The following is a 23309-nucleotide window of genomic DNA, read 5'->3' as shown; positions in this document are numbered from 1 at the left end:
CTTTACACACATTGTACAACTTATTCTAGGAATTGGGAGTATGTGATCAAATAATATATTGGAAAATAAAAGAATTTTCAGAAGCCAATGATCAGATTTTAGAAAAACTGCTAAATAAATATATCAAGATGAATTGCACTGGGGGTTTCCATAATTTAAAATATGAAGTCATGGCATAGAAGTACCTGTTAAACATTTCTTCACCTTTTAATTCCATTAAATGCTATGTTCCCTGTGTGCTAAATTTGTCTACTTTCTAATAGATTTGATATAAGCTGCAGTTATGATTCTAACTGAAGTTAAGTCGTGAGCCTGGGAAGACATTGAAAAGTTCAAAGGAACCTTGAATTCTTGTGAATCACAACTACAATGCTGGAATTCATCTTGAAAAGACAATGCATTGTGTGTTTCATACATCATCTAACACAGTGTTTGGGCTCTTATTACAGGCTACATGTAAGTCATAGAACATTAATCACTGCTTATTTCTTCCTCTTAAATTAAAAAATAAGTGCATATTACCAGTACTAAGTAGCTAAAATTTGGTCATTTTTCTCCATGTACATATTGCAAAGGACCATTTTCTGAGGAACAGTCAAACTTGATGTTTAATACCATTGCTTTAGTGTTAACAAAGATTAGTTAGAGGAAATTTAGCCAGTTTTAAAATATTTTATTTATTTATATGAGAGAGAGAACACAAGTGGGAGAAGGGGTGATGGGGGGCAAGCAGAATCCTTGCTGAGCAGGGAGTCGGATGCAGGGCCTGATCCCCATCCTCTCGTGTTTACCTGAGCCAAGTCAGATGCTTAACCTACTAAATCCCCTTAGACACCATGAATTAGCCATTTTTACAAAAATACTTTAATATTTTCTGTAATTTTTGCTTAAGAGCAGATATGTTTTGAAAGATGTCTTAGGGAATGAGCATTGTAGACAATGGTGAAAAGTAATGAAAAACTAAAACAATACATAGAAGAGTAATAGAATATTGCATTTACTTCTATAATAATAATATTGCCTCCACTGCAAAATTCTTATTCATAATTACATAGGTAGCATGATGGTTTGATATGAAGTCCTTTACAAGAACAAGACATATTTTACTCAAATTTACCATTTCTATTATTGTCAGCAGGAGATGGCAGCACAAAATGATCAGATAGTCTTTTTTTGAGAAACTATCTAAAGTCTCTATGCTTTGTGAATATAGATATAACCCAAATCTATATTTACATATTACATTGATGCTACATTGTGTTTTACTTATCTTGTTAATTACCCTCTCAAACTGAAAATTATTTATAAAGTTACTATCTATGGAAATATCTTTCTTCATCTTCTTGAAATCTCCAAATGTTGCTTTAAACAATTTGGAGTAGATTCTCACATTTTAAAATGTAAAATATCTGATGAGACCCTTTCTGAAAATGACTGCTTCCTCATAGTTTCTTTGGATTTTCTTTTGTAAATGAGGATAAGCAGAAACAGAAAGACATTGGCACTGATGAAAGGAAAAAAAAAGGTACAGTCTTTGAATGTTTTTATTCAACTAATGGAATATTGTGAATTATTGAGTGACCATGAGAATCATGTAGTCTTTGAAATCATTAGGCAAGTGCATGTGTTGGCAATTTTCACCAACTTTTACTTCCCTTGCTCTAACCATCCCAGGACCTTGAGATCGTGATCTGAACTGAAGGCAGATGCTCAACTGACTGAACCACCCAGGCACTCCTCTTTTACAGAACTCTTAAAAGCTCAGAACAATCCAAAGAGTATTTATTCAAGTAAAGTGGTTGAAACTTGTGGCTCAAATCAACTATATTCTTAACTTATTTTTTGCCTGCTTGATCGATTAGTGATATAGAGATATTGAAGTCTCCAAGTATCATAGTGGACTTATCTACTTCAGCTTTCAGTTCTATTAGTTTTATCTCATGTATGTAGACACTCTTTGGTTTTGTGTATACATATTTAATGTCTTATTGAAGAATTGACTCCTTTATAATTACATAATATCCTTTTTTCCCCCTGATAATCTTCTTCCTTCTGAAGTCCACTATGTATAGTGTTAATATAGCTATTGCAATTCCTTTTGAATATCACTAACAAATTGAAAATCAACCAATGTAATCTACTGTTATCAACAAACTAAAAAGGAAAAAAATATATTGTTATATCTGTTGGAGCAAAAAAAAATCACTTGATAAAGTCCAACACTCATTTATTATATAAAAGAAAGTCCCAGCAAAGTATTGAATGGAAGTGTTCCTAGAATGTTTGAATTCTATCTGCCATCAATCTCTAAACTTTGACATCCGCTATCTAGTAGGCTAAATAATTCAGCAAAATGTATTTAACCTCCATTTATTAAACACTTTTTGGTTTTAAACTAAATGTAGTTTATAGTTAAAACTAAAGATAGGGGATCCCTGAGTGGTTCAGTGGTTTAGCGCCTGCCTTCGGCCCAGGGCGTGATCCTGGAGTCCCAGGATCAAGTTCCACATCAGGCTCCCTGCATGGAGCTTGCTTCTCCCTCTGCCTGTGTCTCTGCCTCTCTCTCTCTCTCTGTTTCTCTCATGAATAAATAAATAAAATCTTAAAAAAATACTAAAGTTAGTTAAGATGATTAAGGCAGTTAAAAATTATAAAAACCTTGTTGTAGATAAATCATGTAGATTTCTTGGTCCCCATCATATAATTCCAAAAAAGAAGTATATTGCAGCAACAATCACAATTTTAACAAACCAAAGCTTGGAAACAAATTTCAGTGATTTAGCATTAAATTCTTCAGAAAAATCATGTGCAAAAAAGTATGAGATTAAAAGAGAAGAAATGACATTGTCTACTTGCGGATGACATAATCAATAGTGAGGAAACCACAAGGAATCTTAAAAAAACAAAACAAAACCAAAAAACAAACAAAAAGAAACAGGAAAACCTCCTGAAAAGAATAAGCAAGTATAGCAAGTTAAAGCATACAAGATCACAATACAGAGGTGAAAATAGATGACACAAATATGTCAACCAAATTTCAACAAAACAACAAGGCAGTTGAAAGAAGTGATAACCTTTTCAACAAATAGTTCTTAACAATTAGACATCCATATGTCAAAAACAGAAAAAAAAAAAAAAAAAAGAAAACCTAAACACATGCCTTACACCTTCAGAAAATTAACTCAATTCATCATAGACCTGCATGTGAAACTATAAAATTCTTAGGGAAAGAACAAGCTAAAATATAGAAAATATATGTGACTTTGGATTTGGTGATTAATTTTTAGGTACAATATCACATTATTCTTTTAGATACATCAAACAGAAAAATAGGAAAGATAAAATGGATTAAAATTAAAAACTTCTCTGAGAAAAACACTGTGAAGAAAATGAAAAGAAAGATCACACAGTCGAAAGTATTTGCCAAAAACATATATAATAAAGGGCTTTTAATAAAAATATACAACACATTTCTCAAAACAAACAATAATAAAATGAAAAACCCTATTTAAAAATGGACAAAATATCTGAACAGAAACTTCACCTGTTATATAGTTGGCAGATACTCCTGTAAAAAGATGTTTAACATCCTTTGTCTTAATGTGATACCATTGAACACTTAGCATAGCTAACATTTAAAAACTGCTGGTATCAATTGCTATGAAGAATATGAAAAAACAGAAACTCACTTATTGCTGATGGGAGTGCACAAGGGCACACACAGCCCTTTGGGAAGAGAATTTGGCAGTTTCTTAAAAAGGTAAACATTGGCTACCATACAATCCAACAATCATGCTTCTAGGTTGCTACACAATTGATTTGATAAAAACATATTAAATATGATTATTTATAGCAGTTTTACTCATATCTGGTAACAACCAAGATGTACGTAAATGAGACAAGTATGCAGTAGATTATTATTCAATAATAAAATGAAATAAACTATCAAGGAATTTGGTCTGTTAGAATATGTATGTGACACAGATTAGAAGGGTACTTGTATAGAATTAAATTAACGAATGTTCCATAATTTTTAAAAAGTTCATGTCTAATTATGGGAAAATTATCAAATATCCTTTAAAATGGCTGTTTGGGGTTCTTAGGTATCTTTAAACCATAAGATTTTTCTTACATGTGTTTTTTTGGGTAAAGGAATCTTTTAGCTTTCATTCTAACCTCATAGGGTTCCACAGCTCAGAAAACTGATAGTGAAAACTATCCTTACAAGGAAGGCTTAGCAGTGTCAAGAGAATTTCATTAAGGTTAAAGAGAAATTAAATAACCTTGAGTTGGGAAGTGAGATTTCATGTCTCAATGTCTAGTGCTTTCAGCCAATTCCTATTGCTAGTCAGCAGTTTAAAAAAAATGAGTGATCATTATTTTGATAATTTAGGTAAAATTATACAAAATGAACTTTTTTATTGATTTCTTCATGGAAACTAAGCCCCATAAATGTTAGCCAGTCTGAGTCATAAAATCAGTTTTTTTTGTTTGTATGTTTGTTTTGGTTTGCTCTTTAAATCTTATCCTCTAGATCATATTGAAGCTGCTACTTGCCGGAAGCTTTGCATATTTGCCTTTGGACATGAATATAAATACTTACTTGACCAAATAGGTTTTCTATTATATATGGGTGGATATACATATGAAATAGAGATAGAGATACAGAGATAGAGATACCTAACCCCAGAATATGTATTTATATTATTAATTGGGAAATCTGATTTTCTTTAGTTGATTCTACAAGATTTGTCTTAGCTCCTATCTGAATTATACTAATTGAAAGTGGATTTCTTTTATGTATATAAAAGAGTAATCTGATTTCCATCACATATAACCTCATGTTGTATTAGGAGTCATTCACACAAAATAGTACGTCTCTAGAAGTTGGTTTAGCCATGAAGATAACACCCACATAACTAATTGTTTTTGCAGTTTTCTTCTTATTTTTTTATTTATTTTATTTAATTATTTTATTTTATTTGGGGCAGGGGGCATTTGAATAATGGGGTCATGATTAAGATGCTTTTAGATTTATAGCTTCTCCCTGACTAAGAGAATGTGCCATTCATACAAATATCCGTTAATATTACATTTCATGTAAAAAAGATGAAGTAGAGCACGGGAATTTGAGAGAATATCAACTTTCCACATTCTCTTTCTAAGTATTATGACATAATGTGAAATTTCCTCTTGAGTAGAATGCCAGATGTAGTCATCCTTGACGACTGATTTATGGTGAAGGTGAGGTTGTCAATAAAGTGAAAGGGGATTCATAAGCCAATGGCGAAAAGCAACATGCACTGACTGGCAACAGGGTGTATTAAATAACTAGAATTGCAGCTTTCATTCATTGAGACATTCCCTAGCCTACATGTGTCATCAAAGAAAGTGCCATATGCCACATGAAGAACAGGAAATGACTGTGCCCTGAATGTAGCATGTAATTAAAAAAAAAAAAACAGCTATTGTGAAGTAATTATACTGAAATTTAATTATCAATAAAAACAATTGTGTAGATTCCTTTGATACTTAAGGTAATTAATAGGTCCTAAGATTAAAGAACTGACAAAATATCTATCATTCTCTATTCTTATTTTGCGTATTTTAGTTTTCATGCAAATTTTATTTTTTAAGTTTTTTATTTGACTGTAGTAGACATGCAATGTTACCTTAGTTCATGTGAATTTTCATTATTAGTCTTTGGGAATAGCAAAACCAGAAAAACTTCAATTCCATTTCCTTTGGTCATTTCCTACGAAAGGATGAAATAGTGATGTAAGTGCAAACCTAACCTTCCCTCACTGTTTCTTTCTTTCTCCTTTCTAGTCATTTTCTACCATCTCCACATGCCCTCAACCATTGAATATCTGGTCCACCCTGCATCTCTGGTACAAGCTACAGTGCTTTTAACTAATTCCAACTCCTCTAGGCACTCCTAGCTCCAGACCATCTCTTGTCAGTTATTGCAGTAAATAAATTTCTACAAGGTTACCCTGCTTCAACACTTTCCTCTAAACTACTTACTGTGTAGAAACATGAGCAATCTTTTTAACTGAAGTAAATTTTTATCACTCCTTTATATAAAGTCCTCTGATGGCTTCCTACCCCCTCAAAATAGAATACTATGACTTTTTATGTCGACGTGTTCTTTATAATCTGGTCTCAGTTACCTCCGGGCCTCAGCTCATGCTAACCTCACCCTTTTCATCTTTGCTGGCACCATATTGGCCTCCTGGGTGATCATTAAATATACTAAACATGGTATTATTCAGAACCTTTGCAAAAGTTATTTATTGTCCCTGGAATATTCTCCAAAGTATCCTCATATTTTGGTCCTCACAATTTTAAGTTCTTACTAAACTATCACCTTATGAGAAGGCATTATCTGACGTAAACAGTCCCCTGCCCCGGGAAGGCCTATTCCCATTGTCTACTATAGTTATCCTTATAATGAGTATCGGGATCTAATATATCATATATTTACATTGTTTGCTTATTGGCATGTGTTGCTCACTAAAAATAAGTGTACTGGGGATCCCTGGGTGGCTCATCAGTTTAGCGCCACCTTCAGCCCAGGGCGTGATCCTGGAGACCCAGGATCGAGTCCCACTTCGGGCTCCCTGTGTGGAGCCTGTTTTTTCCTCTGCCTGTGTCTCAGCCTCTCTCTCTCTCTCTCTTTCTCTCTCTCATGAATAGATAAATAAAATCTTAAAAAAAAATAAGTGTACTGAGGAGAGAAACTTTATGTCTTTTTTTCATGGTTGCAAATGTTGCAAGTGAATCAGAGCCTGTAACAAATAATTTCTAATAAATAGGTATTGAAAAATGATGGAGGAAATGAATGGATAAATGACATGGAACGTGTCTATGTGTCTGTGTGTATGTGTGTGTTTTTTCCAATTCATTACTAAGTATGAAAATATTTGACACTATCCTTTCCCTCTGTAGAGGAGATTGAGGCCTGCACATAACAAGATAACAAATGCCATTTTTTTTCTTTTTTTTTTTAAGACTTTATTTATTTATTCATGAGAGACACAGAGAGAGGCAGAGACCCAGGCAGAAGGAGACATAGGCCCCCTGCAGGAAGCTGATGTGGGACTAGATCCCAGGACCCCAGGATCACAATCTGAGCCAAAGGCAGACACTTAAGCACTGAGCTACCCAGATGCCCCAACAAATGTCATTTCTTATGGGTCTATTCATCTGGCAGTTACTTAATCTGAGCATTTTAAGACCCAACTCTCCTTACACAATTCCACTGAGGTGAAGTCAGGTCCTAATAACACGAGTTGGCCATCTTTCAAAAGACTCCTGATGTCCTGAACCCATTGTTTCTCCTCTAGGACCCTGGTATGTCATATTTCTTTGCTAAATCTAAATTCCACATTTTTTCTCTCAGAATTCTTTCAGAGGAATAACTCACAGCATTGTACCTTAGGATGATCTATTGGCAACTTGGATATTGGTATGAATTTTCATATGTGATTGGTGACTTTGATGGCATTTATGGCTGGAAAACCACCATCTGAAAGGGTGTGCATATCTTTCTGTCCTCTAGGATACTGATGTTTATTTTTGGAATAGGCTTTCTTCTGAGAGAAGAGTTGCTTGAAATCATGCAGATGTATTTTAAGAATGTACTCAAGAGAGGCACCCAAGAAGACATTTTGTATGGAGATGGTGAGTATTCTATTTGATAATAAAATCTGAGTGGAATAAATTCATAATATGATAGAACTGTTAAAAATTTCATTTTGAAGAAAAAAAGGTTCCCAAATACTCCATGCATATAAAATATGTTTTTAAGAGCATGTATTTATCCTATTTGCTTGCTTATTTGTTTTGGTTTCAACATTTACTCACAGTAGTGTGAAAGCTAAAGCCAGACAAAAGTGGAAGAACTTTCCATTTTAATTTTACCTTTACTTCATGCTTGTAGAAAAAACAGGTAAAGGAGATGCTCTAGTCTGCTTGGAAGGTAACTTGGCTCCACTGAAGGTGATATACATACTGTATAATCAACATGATAGAAGTGAACTTTGCATAATGTAACATCAACTTCTATGATTGTTTTCCTGTGTCTTGGATCCAGGCAACTTTCAGGTGGGAGAAACTCCCAAAGAGATTTGATTTATTATCCTTCATGCATTCTGTAATATCCAGGGCAGAAAATGAAGTGAGACTTGAACTTGGAGAGAAAACAATGTCCTTTTCTTTTGAAGAGGATCAGGAAGCTGAAAGAAGGATTCCTGACAGTCAGGCTAAGCTGGACACCTCTATGGAAACCTGCCAGGAGCTCTTCAAGAATAATGAAGTAGAGCCTAGAACCATGGACTTTAAGAATAGATAATAGCAGTTATAAACTACTTTTTCTTTCTATTTCCATGTTCTCTAAGTTTTCCAAATCTTAAATCTTATTAGAAGGTGCAGTCCTATCTCTTTTGTGTTATGGAAGATAAGAGAACATAATGTCTCCTTCCATCCATTAAAGGTCATTGAGGAGCATTAAGATGATTACTTTTGGCTCCAAATCCCAACTTCGTGTCTATATCACAAAGTTTGGCAGCATGGAAGGCAGTATCAGAGGGGAAAAAACTTGAGTTTAAATTTTTTTTTTTCTGGAAAAAACTGAGGCAGTTCCCAAGAAGTTAACAGAAATAGCTGGGAAGCCAGTTTCTGAAATTCAGGCGGCTCGGGACCTTGACAAAATAATTTGATGGAAAACAGATACACAAAGTCATTCTATAGACATAGGATAGTGAAGTTCAAGGACAAACAGCATTATTACACAGAATCTATTGTCTGAAGACAATAGATTTTTTTTTGGAATTTTTTTGTAATTCTGAAGCATCCACTCTGTTAACTGTTCTTTTAGCTTCTTTGGCATAGGGGATGAACTAGAAATCTTCCCTTGGCTTAGAGTATATATTTATTTCTATAAGGGCGGATTCAGAGAGCTTTTCCTTGTACCACTTTCTCCTTCACAAAGATGTATTTGGAAACCTCCCTGAGAATTGGCAACAGTTCTTACGTTTCCTAAAAATGTTCAAACTATTGAACATTCAAACTCACATGCAAATTTCCTCTTGGGGACAGTACTAGAAACCACAGATTATCTAGGAAAAAATAAATAACTCTAAATTGAAATTCCACTTAATGGTATCATAAACACAAAACACACTAAACCATTTACTAGAATTATTTTAAAAACTTATTAGAATTATTTTAATGGTAATTTTTAAACATTGGGGTACAGGTGTCCCTTTGAATCACTGCATTTGTATCTTTGGGGTGAATACCTAATAGTCTAATTGCTGGGTTGTTTCATTCATATGTGTAATACAAGAAACAGCACAGGGGATCATAGGGAAAGGGAGGGAAAATTGAATGGGAAGTCATTAAAGAGGAAAAAAAACCATGAGAGACTCTTAACTATAGGAAACAAACAGGATTGTTGGAGAGGAGGTGGGTGGAGGAATGGGGTAGCTGGGTGATGGGCATTAAGGAGGGCACGTGATATCATAAGCACTGGATGTTATATACAACTGATGAATTATTGAACACTACATCTGAAACTGATGATGTACTATAAGCTGGCTAACTGAATTTAAATAAAAAAATAAAAGTAATTTTTCAAGTTTTAAATTCAGAATCATAACTGAGCCATCATTTTATTTAATTCTTCTAAATGTATTAGATGTATGCAATGTTTAAGATATTTTGTAAAGGGGCGCCTGGAACCTCACCGCTCATGTGCCTGAGTGTTTGTGGCCATTTCTGTGTCTGGGCACGTGTTTGAACGTGGGGTGCGTGGCTCTGCAGGTGGCCCTGTGCTTTATCCATATGACATCGGTGCGTGCGTGTCTGTGGATGCGGAGGGGCTTCTGGGTTCTCTATTCTGTTCCATTGATCTATGAGTCTGTTGCTCAGTGGTTGAGCATCTGCCTTTTGGCTTAGGTCATGATCCCAGGTCCTGGGATCGAATCCTGCATTAGGCTCCTCTCAGGGAGTCTGCTTCCCCACCTGCCTATGTGTCTGCCTCTTTATGTATCTCATGAATAAATAAATATAATCTTAAAAAAGACATTTTGTAAAAAGTTATATATAGGATCATCATGTCCCAATACTACATACATATGCAAATGTGAGAATTGCCAAAATTCAGTTCTAGAAAATTAAATTAATATTAAATTAATAATAAAAATCAGATTAATAAATCCATCACAAAATTGTCTTCATTTACCATTTCTCTTTCATTGAGAAATGTCACGATGGTAGTCATATTAGATTTTGTTTTGTGAAAACAACTCTAAAGATTAGTGGCAAAAATGATAATCATTTATCATTTATTATCGCTGAGTCTGTGGTTCAGCTGTGTGATGTTTCCTGGTCTGGATTTACTGGGTTGAGCTTTGCAGTTAGTTCATGGAATGGAGGATGGATCAAGATTCTGTCCTACATTCTCTCATTCACTAGGAGTCTTGCCTGGACTTATTCTTTTGGTGGGAGAAAGGTTCCCAGCACTAGGAGAGGGTGTGCCCCCCACACAACTACTTTTCATCTATTTTGTTCCATTGTCCAGGGAAAGTCACAAAGCCAAGCAAAGTCAGTGTGGGAAGGGACTGTCCAAAGCCATGAGTACAAAAGGAACATTTTGACCACCAATTTGTAAACAGTTTCTCAGTAGACATGGTTAACATGGATGAGATTCTAATAAATAAATAGAGGAAATTACAAAAGTGCTAATACAAACAAATTCTACGGTGGAAGGTCTTCCTTCAGGTTCGGAATTATAATATTTCCCTCTTTGTATTATTTCTTTTCATATTTATATCTAATTTTTTTGATGCAATAAAATATATGGTTTTATTTTGGCTCACATTCTCTTGAAACACATCTACGAAAATTTAATTCATTAATCAAATAGGAAAAAAAAGGACCGATCATTAATATGTATATTTTATTTCATTTACCTTCTTATGAGTCCAAAAGCAATTAGTAATTATATAAAATAATTGCAATTAGTGCATAAATCAGTGCATAAATAATCATCATTCCTGAACATACTGGTACACCTTACTTGTCTATCTCTGAAGCAATCTTGAAGCCAAATAAATCTAAGCAAAAGAAGAGGCAGTAACTAATCAGTGGTTTGAATTGGATTAAATCACTACCTCTGAAAAGTCCAGTGTTCCAGGGAGAATTCTGGGTTTCTTTTCAGTCCTACTTCTGTTGATACTGTTGCTAACCCTTGATTAAGTAGACAGTCTTATGAAAGAGATAAATAAAATAAATGAAACCACAACTGTCAGGGGGAAAAAAGGGTAATAAAGGAGAGAAAGTTTGGGGCATGTGGCCCATTTCCATTTGTAACCACGTACAAAGCCTGCAGACATAGCTGCCAGAACGTGAATAATAACATGCTACCTGGAAAATGGTGCCAAATGATATCGTACCATATGGGTTGATTGTTACAATCCAATCAGAATTTCTTAAGTAGTGTGAGAAAATCTGTGCCGGGGTGTTGTATACTGCATTGTTTTTCAAGTTGAGTTTAGTTGAGGCTTGAGGGCTGGCATATGCAGTGAATATAAATTCCCTCTCAAAGTATTGAATTCTTTCAGGAAAATATTTCAGCAATGTATGAGGTATAATCCTGGCCAGAAGCCTGAGATATTAAAACAAGATTAAATTGTTACTAATGCTAATTCCGTAACCTTGACTATAACTTCACAGATTTTATAGTATATAGTTGTCTTTTTTTTTTTTTTAATGAGAATATTTAGTTTCAAAATGGGTGTAACATAAATTTAATGAACTCACTGGAAATTTCTTCTGGGACTTCTAAATAATATAAATATTGCTTGGCTTCATTTCCATATCATATATTGCAGGAATATTAAAATCCTAGGATTTACAAAGTACTTTCCCATTTGATCTTCATACAACTATGTGATGTGAAGTAGTTGAGGAAACTACTATTTTGGTTGAAGGAAGTTAATTTCCAAGGTCAACCAGCAGATAATTATGATTTAACAGGAGTTAGAATTCATATCTTTTTATATTTCTAAACATTATTATTAAATTTTTTGTAAACGTATACAAGCAGAATTTTGAAAGATTTTCTTTTAATCTTCTGTATAAAAACAGATCAGAATGCTTGTCACATTGAAAGGGTTTAGATATTTGTTTCCTTCTTCTTCTTTTTGTTTTAATAGTTGATGTTCTTTGTGAATTTTCTATTCCAACATGAAATGTAGAGAGATCTGAATTTTTATTCATGGACTACTGAAATAATATTTTGTTATAATTATGCTTTATAGAATGCTTTGTCAATATGAGAAAAAATTCTAACTGCCTTACTTTAACATTTATTTAGATGACTATGCATCTTATAATATTTTTAAAAGTTTTGTCACTAGAAATTTGGAGCAAATTTTCAATTCTTGATTGTTTAAGATAGTAGTGACTAGACAATTTCACAAAAATGTCTCATAAGTCACAGTTCTGAAAGCGAAATAAAAGTTTACAACCAGTAAGTGTACAAACCAAATGAGAGTAAACATAATATTCTAAAAATAGTACACTTCCGGTAGATACTTTTCGAATGAATCAATGTAAGAAGACTAAATAATATAATGAAGGAAAAAAAGAGCACTAAATCTCGATTTTTCTGTTACCTCTATTTGGATGCTTTAAAACTCTCTCCTAAGTATTAGTAAAGATAGTTATAAAAAGCTATGCCTCTTTATAAGGTTCGATTTGCTTTCCTATTGCAACTATGACATATTCAATAAGTTTCTAAGGGAAACTAGTTTCCATTATTGCATGGTTCATGATTTACATTTTTGAATGTGTCAAACAGGTCTGCAAGAACTCTATATTCTAACATAATTACCATCGAGGATGTTGAAGAAAATGCTTTCTTATGTGTGGATTGGTACCACCCTAAAATAAAATTATGATTTGAAACATGGGTCCCAAGTGTCTATTTGATCTTGAATTTCTTTCCTATAATCTCAAAACAAGCAATAATATGAGACGTTTAAGCACATGATTCATCATTTCATTGTGGTTCATTAACTTGTGTAAAAAACTTGAGGAGTTCTCAAGTACATTTTATATCCACAGCTTATTTTGACATTTACGATATGAATTCAAGTCCTAGACATGAAAGACAAAATTATGAAATGTTTTCAATGTAATCAGGAGAAAATTTTATATCTTTGTAGTACTAGAGGCTTTCTTTTTATTTTATTATTATTTATTATTATTATTTTAAAAGACTATTTATTTGAGAGAGACAGAGTGTGTGAGATTGCAAGAGAGCACAGCAGGGGAAGCTGTAGGCAGAGGGAGAGGGATAAACAGGCTCCTGGCTAAGCAGGGAACCCGATGTGGGGTTTGATCCCAGGACACTGGGATCATGATCCCAGCTGAAGACAGATGCTTAACCAACTGAGGCACCCAGATACCTTTATTATTTATTATTTTTAAAAGATATATTTATTTATTTGAGAAAGAAAGAGAGAGCATGGGGGGAGGGCCAAAGGGTGAGGAAGAGAGAGTCTTAAGCAGAGTACACTGAGTGCAGACCCCGATGTGGAGTGGATCTCCTGACCCTGAAATCATGACCCCGAGATCATGATCTGAGGATGACCCTAAGATCATGATCTGAGCCAAAACCAAGAGTTGGATGTTAACGGACTGTACCACCCAGGTGCCCCAGGCTTTCTTTTTAAATAAGGAACAAATAAGATAAGCAAAAATTAGTAATTTCTCTATATTAATAAATATAATAAAGAATATGAAAACAGACACTGCAAACAATGCCAGTAAATATTTGATCGACAAAGAATTATTACAGAGAATATATAAAGAACTCCCACAAATCAGCAAGGAAAAGACAAATAGCGCAATATATTAATTGGTAGTATGCATAAACAGACATTTCAGTGAATGGCTTATAATTGTAAGAAAATATTTCAACCTCTTTTGTAATCAGGGAAATTCCAATTAAAACCACAATGAGATGCCATTGCACACCCACCAGATTGGCAAAAATTAACAAGTCCAAGAACACGAAGTTTTGGCAAGGCTGTAGAATAACGGGAACTCATACAAAGCAGATAGGCTGTACATAAGCAAAAATATTTTTGAAAGCAATTTGGCATTATCTAATGAAATTTGAAAATGTGAAGTGTGAATTCATAATCTCACTCCTGGGAATATATCCTAGAGAACTTTGACCTGTGTTCACCACAAGTCATGTAATTGAATGCCAAATGCTCATAACAGTGGCATTGTTTGTACTGGCCAAACAAACGGAGGCAAACGAATGAACAAATTAGCAACATGCCAGAACCACAAGATGCATTGAGAAGAAAATTAATTAATAGACTGTGTCACATTCTAATAATGTAAAATTGTTCCATAGTAAATAGAGATGCACTATAGCTATCAGTGACATTGTAACTAGATCTTACAAACATTATGCTGGTTAATAACAAGCAGGTTGCAAGAGGAGCATAGAGATAAAAAATGAATATTTCAGTGGTAAGGCCACTGTCTGATTTGAGGGAGAGGTAGACAGCAGACAAGGAGGGGATGAAATTAAGGATGGCTATAAAATAATTTTAGTAGTATCATTAAAGTTTGATTTTTCAGACTCATTGATAGGTATTGAAGTATGTATTATATTTTCCATGCGGTACCTATATCAATATTGACATCTATTTATATTTCAGAATTTAATTAAAATTTAGACTAAGTTAAATAGATGTTCCAATAGTTTCTTGCCTCACCACAATAGCTTACCTTGACCAATCAACATATTGATAGATTTAGGAGACCACCTGCTATAGAGGAGTAAAAAGAGGGTTAGTTATCAGCAATAATAAATAAGAAGCCGTTTGTAATTTCTATTCCTTTCACTCTTCTGAGTCCAGGCCGGTTCAGATTTGGTCAGAGAAGAAGTCACCCTGCATATTTTGATATTTTGAGTCAGAAGAGATACACTGCAGGGAATAGAAGGACCCCTAGCTGTGGCAAAAGCTGGGGGAGTGAGCAGGAGCTAACACCAATGATCCTCTGTATGTGCAGCTAGGGAGTGGGTGATTCTCAAGAAGTTACTCAGAAAAACACTGGCAAAAGCCACGCAGTGAAATGTGGAGATTTGCGAGCTACATTTTCAGAGATTTGTTCATTACACATGATTTTCTTATTTCTCAAGTGATTCTGATGCAAGACTTCTGCAGATAAATCTTTGAGAAACTGTTGTAGGTGATTGTCCTTTTACTACACTCTTGATTCCTTCTGAGATATTACAAAACAGTATTCATATAAATATTAATGAATTGTCTTCAATAGTGGCACTAATTTGGATAGTTTCATTGGAAGCCAATGTTTTTGGTGTAGTTCACAGCCCCTCAAGCATAAGTGGTTGCCTTTATGTAAAGCCTTCCCTTCCTTTTACCTTTACCCTGAGGCTGTGAATTAGAAATTAGGCAAAACTATTTTGAAAATCTGACCTATCAGCTTTTCCATAGAACTTCCTTAGATTAGACCACCCTAAAGCCTATATACAACTCAGAATAGCTACTGGAATTTACAAATTGTTCCAACATGTCTCTGTATAATTTAAGCTATTGAAAAAACTATGTTTGCATCGAAACTTGCCTCTGGAGTTTCGATGCTCATTACAATGTGGCAATTCCACCAGCCACTCTGGTCTGATCTCTTACCTTTCAGGAACACAGAAAATTACTAGGTTTGGGATCAGGCTCCATATAAAGCTATACTTATGTCACCCTGACGAATGTGTCTGTGAATCAATAGAACATTCATGTTGAAAAGAGTGATTTTCAGACTAACCACATCTCTCCTAGATTAATGTTAGTGAAGTTTTACTAGTCCAATCTTCTTCTCATTAAGTAGATTTAACTCAGCCAATTGATAGATTGACATTCTACTTATTAAGAAATATATGCTAAAAAGAATAAAACAGAGGATTCAGTTTCATTTTTCTCCAAAATTATTAGCATTCTTAAAGTTTTCTAGCTTGAATTCTTTTTTTTTTTTTTTTTTTTTCTAGCTTGAATTCTTATAAAAGAACAAGGAAGTGAATGCGGGTATTTAGCTAGAATTTGCTAATCAAGATAATGATTATAACTACTTGGAAAAGTTTAGTGCTCAACATAAGTTGAAAAAGATTTTTATCATTTCATCCATCCCTATATGACAGGTCCCTTTATTTATTATCCCCACTCTACAAATAGTAATGAATTTGCTTAAGATGTCATAGCTTTTAAGAAGCAGAACTATGGAACTATGTCTATTTGCCTTTCCAGTCACAAAAGAATATCTGGGGTGCCCCATGAGCGATACATCCTCTGTTATCATCATCATCACATTTGTCACATTGTCATTTTTCCCCAGGTTCATTGCGGGGAGCTGCGCTTTGGGGCAGTCTCTCCTGGGCCAAGAAAGAATCTAAATCAAGACAGTCTTTGTTTAAAAATCTAGTAGTAAGTAGAGAACAAACTGTTGGTTACCAAGTGTGTGGGAGGATGGGTGAAATAGGCGATGGGGATGAAGAAGAGGACTTACTGTGATGAGCACCAGGTGTTGTACGAAAGTGATGAATCACTAAATTCTACACCCGAAACTAATATTACACTGTATGTTAACTAACTGGAATTTAAATAAAAAACTTCTTTAAAATCAACTAGTGAGATCCCAATGTTAGCTGTGTAAACCTACAAATTTTTTTCTGCACCCAGAAACCTATGTTTTCCACAGTCCTATCTAAACTCACGCCTACCTTCTTAATTTTGGCAGCTTAAAAATGGAACAGCGCATTTCATGATTCCTCACTTGGATGGAATTCTTTCCTGTACTCCCTGCCCTGTTCTGCCTTCTGTGATCCATGTCCCGACCTGTAAACCTTGACCATACTTCACCCCTAATCCCTTTGGCCCTCTGAACACAAACTCCAACCCCCTATACTCTGCTCCTGAACATTCCTTTATCCATTTCTTGGCTGGCCACCAGCCTGGCTTGACCCCCAGTACTGAGTTTCTTGGCTTGGTTTTTCTGGTGGTTGTATTAAATCTGTTATTGATATTGAAATGATTAGTATTCTGGGAAATTTTATTTGCTATTTGAATATCACACAACTAATAGACATCACTTTTTAGAGTATTTTATACATTGTGGTAATATGGATGAATGATTAAAGACATAGAAAGAAACTAGATTCAGACTGGCAAGGTTCAAACAGTGACTTGTTGACTTTCTAGCTGTGTAATCCAGGGCACACTTCTTTTTCTTTTTCCTTTTTTTTTAATATTTATCTTTTAGAGAGAGAGAGACAGTGAGCAGGGGGAGGGGCAGAGGGAAAGAATCTCCAGCAGGCTCCCCGCTGAGTGTGGATCCTGAGGAGGCACAATGTTATGACCCCCAGATCATGACCTAAGCCAAAACTGAGAGTCCACCACTCAACCGACTGAACCACTCAGGAGCCACATTTTCTCTTTCTACATAGCTCAGTTTCCTCTTCTATAAAATAAATTGGTTAGGAATCATACCATTATTGAAATTGTTAAAAGGAATTAATTTATGTAAAACATTTTAAAAATCATCTTGGCAGAGGATAGGTGCTATATATTTTAATATTGTTTGGAGCACCAGAATGTTACAATGATTCCAGTACATATTTCATATTTCATTTACATTTGCAGTTGTTCCTTTTGCAAATTATATTGAGCAGCATTCTTTATAATTATCAGTAACTTCAGTTGTCTGTGGTGGGCACCTGTATACCTTCTCTAGCAAGTGTTCATGTATAGTATGTGATCTCTAGAGACTGAAACATGTCCACTTCTTTAACCAGACTTTAACATGACCACTCTGATTTTGAGAAAAAGACATCTGCATCAATTATGACAACTGATGTCTGTGTTTTTAATAAAAAGTACAAGTGAATAGAATAGTACTTTGCCTTGGCAGCAGTAAGTAAATCACATTGCCTGAAATGAAGTGTCCATGATGAGAAATAGCTGGAGAAGGAAGAGACTTGAATGGTAATCTAAGTTTCATCTTTTTGCAAGGAAAATATTGAGTAGGGATGGGCAATGCATCATTGTGTGCAGTCCAGTAATAGGGCCTGATTTGCATTGTAGGAGTATTTTTCAAACAGCACTGTGAGATGGCCAGAAGCCTCTTGATGAGGTGGAAGGCAATTTTTGTAATTTATAGTTGAAACAGTGGTGGCCAGAAATAAAACAGAGAGAGGAATGAGAAGAGCAATGGTAAAGGAGTGAGATCTATAAACTAGTGACTATTTAAATGAATAAAAGGAAAAGTCTAGTAACAGATTTCTCCTAAGGGCTACTAAACGGTTAGTATTGCCTCTTATCAAAATGGGGACTATATAAGGGAAAACCAATTTGTAGACTTCCAGCAGATTATTAGATAAACCATTCTTGTACTAAGCAGTCAATAGTAACAGAGAAAACAGAATGCATTTTGTAGAAGCATTTCTATCCAATTCTGACTAATACTGCCCTCAGTCTGGTTATGGCATGCCAGCAATGTGGTGACTGATCAGTGGGATGTGTTGGAGCCCCCATCAATGTCATCACTGCCAGAGTCCATGGGGCTGATGAGCAATCTAAGAGGGAAGGATCTCTGGAGGACCAAAGGAAGTAACAGAGAAGGTGGCCAAACATGAGCACCACTGTGGGACCCACATCATTATGTCCATCATGGGAGCCTCAAGATATTTGAAAATGATGCTTTGATGCTTTGATTGTGAGATAAATCCACCTTCTCCACCATATTTTAAATCTCCCTTTAGAGATAAGAATCCCAATCCTTCTTATCAATTTAACATTTGAAGAAGAGATATCATTATTATTTGATCATATATCATTCGATAAGTAATAATAGAATCTTGTTTCTTTGTAACTTTTTCTGCTGAGGAAAAGAAAAAACAATAAAGCACAACATTTCTTAGGTTTTTTTTTCCTTCTCAAGCAGTTCACATCCAAATATTATATGGAGTGGAAGGGGAAAATGCTAATTTCAAATACACAATTTACAGTATCATGCTAAAGCTTATAATATAACAATTAAAAATAAAGGCTTTGATCCAGATTGTCTAGGGTTAAAAATCTCAGTTCTATCACTTCCAGTTACATAACAAGCAACTTATTTTGACTTAATTGGGCTTCAGTTTCCTCTGAAGTAAAGTGGAGCTTGTAATAATATCTAATTTGTGGGGTTATTTTATGTAAAACATTTAGTGTCTAAAAATAGTAAACTTTGGAAAAATGTTAGCTTCTAGTATTATGATGGATATTTCTATATATTAAGCACATGCATTTTAGCAAATGCAATTTTCAAGTGGCTACTCACTTTCTATTTATGAGTTGTTACTATTTTGGAAGGGATGAATTGGAACGCCAACATTATATCAGTAGATTGATTGCTATACAAATTCCTTCAATTTGTGGTGATTATAACATTTTCATAATTATTGCTCCTCTGAACTCTCCATTTGCGTTTGCTGAAAGATTTAGGGTTTAAAGTTAAACCCTTTTGAAAAGAGAATTAGTCGGGAAGTTGGGATTAACTCTAAACTTGGTGAATATACTTCTCAATCTCTTTGTAAACCAAGATTTTCTCTGTCCTCTATTAAAAACCACAGGGAAAACATTTCTCCTGGAGGTTTCAAGGGCAATCCTTAATGTTGTACAGCCAAGTACTGCATGATTAGTGTCCAAAGAGAAAAACTCAAGAAAAGCTGTTGGAATCAATAGCAGAGTTTAAAGCCTTAATTAGATAACTAAATGCCTCTACTTGTCCATAAATCCTTTCACAGAAATGACACGATTAGTTTTTATGGGCTAGGAAGAAATTCAAGGGTATTTTTCAGAAGATTATTATAAGGGGATTCCCAGATCCCAACACAATTTGGGGAGACAACTATTAAAAGAGGGTCTGGCTGGAAGGCTATCAAAGAGATTGAAGTTATGCAAAGAAACATAGATAAGATAATTCCCAAGGTGCAGGTTTACAAATAAGGAACTAAAGCAAACAAAATTAGCCCATCTGACTAAAATGCATTCTGGACTTACAGGATTCTTAGCTATTACCTATATTGTTATCAAGTTATTTTTATAGAAAATCTTCATTGAGCAGACTCTCCTTTACTTTTTTTTTTTTTTAATTTTTATTTATTTATGATAGCCACACAGAGAGAGAGAGAGGCAGAGACACAGGCAGAGGGAGAAGCAGGCTCCATGCACCGGGAGCCCGATGTGGGATTCGATCCCAGGTCTCCAGGATCGCGCCCTGGGCCAAAGGCAGGCGCTAAACCGCTGCGCCACCCAGGGATCCCCTAGACTCTCCTTTACTAATGGGGATTTTTTGCTCCATCCTCATTAGATGCAAAATTTTAAATTTTACTCCTTTTCAGGGAAAGCAAGATGTGGCCATAGAGCAAGGAAGTGATATTTGTTCATTCATTCAACAAATACTTATTAACCAACTAACATGTACCACCAGGTGCTCTCCTAGGCATTAACGCTGGTTTGCATACGTTTAAATTATTGATTTTAATAGGCATACAGGCTGGCAAAGATGATAATATTACTCATACTCTTTCACAGTAAACTATTAATTAAGTAATTTTAACCAAAAAAATGAGGTATTTGGTGTATAATAAACAATAAAATGCATTCATTCTAAGTGCGCAGCTTGGCAACATTTGAGAAATGTCTACATCTGTGTTACCACAAATATAATCAAGATGTAGAATATTTCTGTCACTTCAATGTTTACTTGGCCTTCTTTTCCCCATCTTCGCTTCCAAGCAAACAATCTGCGCCCTGTCTCATTAGGTTAGATTTGCCTTTATGGAACTGGTGATTATTTATCATCTGCAAACAATAGTTAACAAAAGATAAAACACTAGAATATTGAAGGATGTCATTTTAAAATTCGGAGGAAGGATTTCAAGTTTCTGAGGCAATGGTTGAATCATAACCACAACATTACAATCACAAAAGGGATTCAGTGACTTCCTGAAGGAGATCATTCTGTTGGGAAGGCTCAGGCCAGGCTTCTTCCCATGCGATGAGCTGTGCAAAAGTGGCCATGCACAAACATGGGATGGAGAATCTCAGGAGATTAAAACTGGAGGGCATTAAGCCAAAAGACTTAACGTGTTGTAGACAAAGAATCTATAGACTCTAGGGAGTCCCCAGAAACCTTACTTGAAGTTATCTAGAGAGTGTGAGGAAAAAATGGAAATTGACTCCAGTAAGAGTCCCCAAACTGACAATTTGTACTGTGAAGAGTAAATTAAATGATTGCATGCCTGTGTTAGTCAGCTCTAGGGCTGTGATTTTTATATGTATTTCTAAAGCTATGGGTTTTCTTTCTTCTCTTTTTTTTTCTTTCCTCCTCCTCCTCCTCCTCCTTCTTCTTCTTCTTCCAAATAAACTGTCATTTCTAATCTCCCATTGTAGTCATTTAAGTAAATTTGAAATGTCTTAACTTATTTAGCTGAAATAATCATAGCAATGCTTTCATTATGATTTGACCCTTTACTGTAAGGAATTCACACAGCTTACAAATGACTCTAGACTGACTAGTGTTTATCGGCGGTAATATGGCCATCATGATACTCTAAGCCAATTTTGGTTGAATTCAGTAAACATTTGGTAAAAGCATCAACCTCAAGCTTTTGCATGGAGGACTTAAAACTTTACAGAGCACGTGAACATGCATTGTCTCAAAATATTGTCTTTTTTCTGAGATGGAAAAACTAAAGCTGGTGATTGGATGAATGTTTTTTTCTGAGATCATAGAGATATGAGAGATAGAGTGAAGACCAGAACCTAGATCTTCCTACTTCTGGTCTAGGACTTGCTTCAAGATTGGGGTGGAAGTTTCCATCACTGTCAATTATGTCTAATCCCCTCTCCCTGACTCTCCCTCCCTAACCACAAGCCAATCAGTGTCTCCTTTTTGCATCTCTATGCAGTGCCAAGAGGATCGTCTGTCATCGATAAATAATATAAATATATTTGAATAATGAATATTTGTAAGTATCAGCCTTAATTTCCAACCCTACAAATATTCTTTCTCCCTTTCTCTCTGCAGGCCTAAGAGATTAAGACTTCAATCCTTAGCCAAAAATGGTATTTATTCATGTCTTTAAAGTCCATAGTGGTATCTATGAGTCCGCTTGATCCAAGTTAGATTTTAGGAGTGGAAGAGGATTAAAGCAAGATCAGGGAAAGATCAACCTTGGCTGGTATCTCTGTCTCCACTTCTGCACAGGTGAGGGGAGGTCTTTCATTCTTATTTTCTTGAGGCTCCTTGAGTCCTAAGCACACTGTATTAAGGAATAGAGGAATTTCCCTCTGGCGCTGTTCCGATACTATTTGGAATTTCCAACTTTCTGTTTGACTCCTAAATAGTTCCTTAACTCATTTGTATATAATCTTATTTTTTTAAAAGATATCTTCATCCTTTCATTTGTTTCTTCTTTAGGAGACTAAGCAAACTACAGCAAATATTTTTGGGTTGGCCATAAGATAAACTTTGATTTTGATAGAGTTTTCGACAGCCATGCTTTTTTGTGATGACTATTGCAAATGGCGTATTTAAGAGTTATGATTTTTGTTAACTTTCAAATATGCAATACAGTATTATTAATTATAGTTGCCATGCTGCACATTGTATAATAAATTGCTATTTTCTTATTAAGGTAGATACATACCTAATGGGCTTTTGTTTTGCAAATATAAGTCACATCTTCCTTCTAAGTTTATAATTTTCAAAAGATTTCCTAGTTATTTTTGTGCTTCATCTTTTAAGTGACTTTCAATAACATGTTTATTTTATGGCCATAATACATAATTTAAAATATTTTTCTTTACTTCCATATATGTTTATATGTCTGTGTGTATGTGTATAATTACATATATAATAAATTAAATTTCTATGGAAAATGGTGCCTTTGGTCTAGAATCTTTCAAACTAGTTATTATTTTGATATAATAAAATGATAAGTCTATCATGTATTAATTTTTAATTATCCCAATTACTGTATATTATTTCTTGTATTTCTCTTTTATTTCATTGTCTTTAATTTCCAGGCATACAAATCAATTGAAAATATGCTAGTGGGTCTCCATATTTCATATAATAAGTCTAAAAATTTTGACTTTATTTTTTTTAAATTACATTGATTAGGACATCCAAGACATTGTTAATATATAGTAGTT

General features: G+C 34.6%; 1 long non-coding RNA gene across 2 annotated transcripts in view; it reads left to right on the top strand.

Annotated features, from left to right (window-relative positions):
* LOC140621533 (uncharacterized) overlaps positions 1 to 23023 on the top strand; it is a 114213-nt gene extending 91190 nt beyond the window's left edge. The window contains exons 4-6 of one of the 2 annotated variants that reach the window (XR_012021278.1): positions 264 to 456; positions 7565 to 7686; positions 22180 to 23023. This is a non-coding gene — a long non-coding RNA (uncharacterized lncRNA). Of the gene's footprint in view, positions 1 to 263; positions 457 to 7564; positions 7687 to 8169; positions 9652 to 22179 lie in introns of those variants that run through there. The other variant, XR_012021277.1, reaches the window with a different exon arrangement.
* The last annotated feature ends 286 nt before the right edge of the window (positions 23024 to 23309 follow it).

Source organism: Canis lupus, chromosome 30 (assembly GCF_048164855.1).
Source record: "Canis lupus baileyi chromosome 30, mCanLup2.hap1, whole genome shotgun sequence".
NCBI classification, from domain to species: domain Eukaryota; kingdom Metazoa; phylum Chordata; class Mammalia; order Carnivora; family Canidae; genus Canis; species Canis lupus.
The sequence above is the reverse complement of the archived record's forward strand: the minus strand, read 5'-3'. Positions and strand labels throughout refer to the sequence as shown.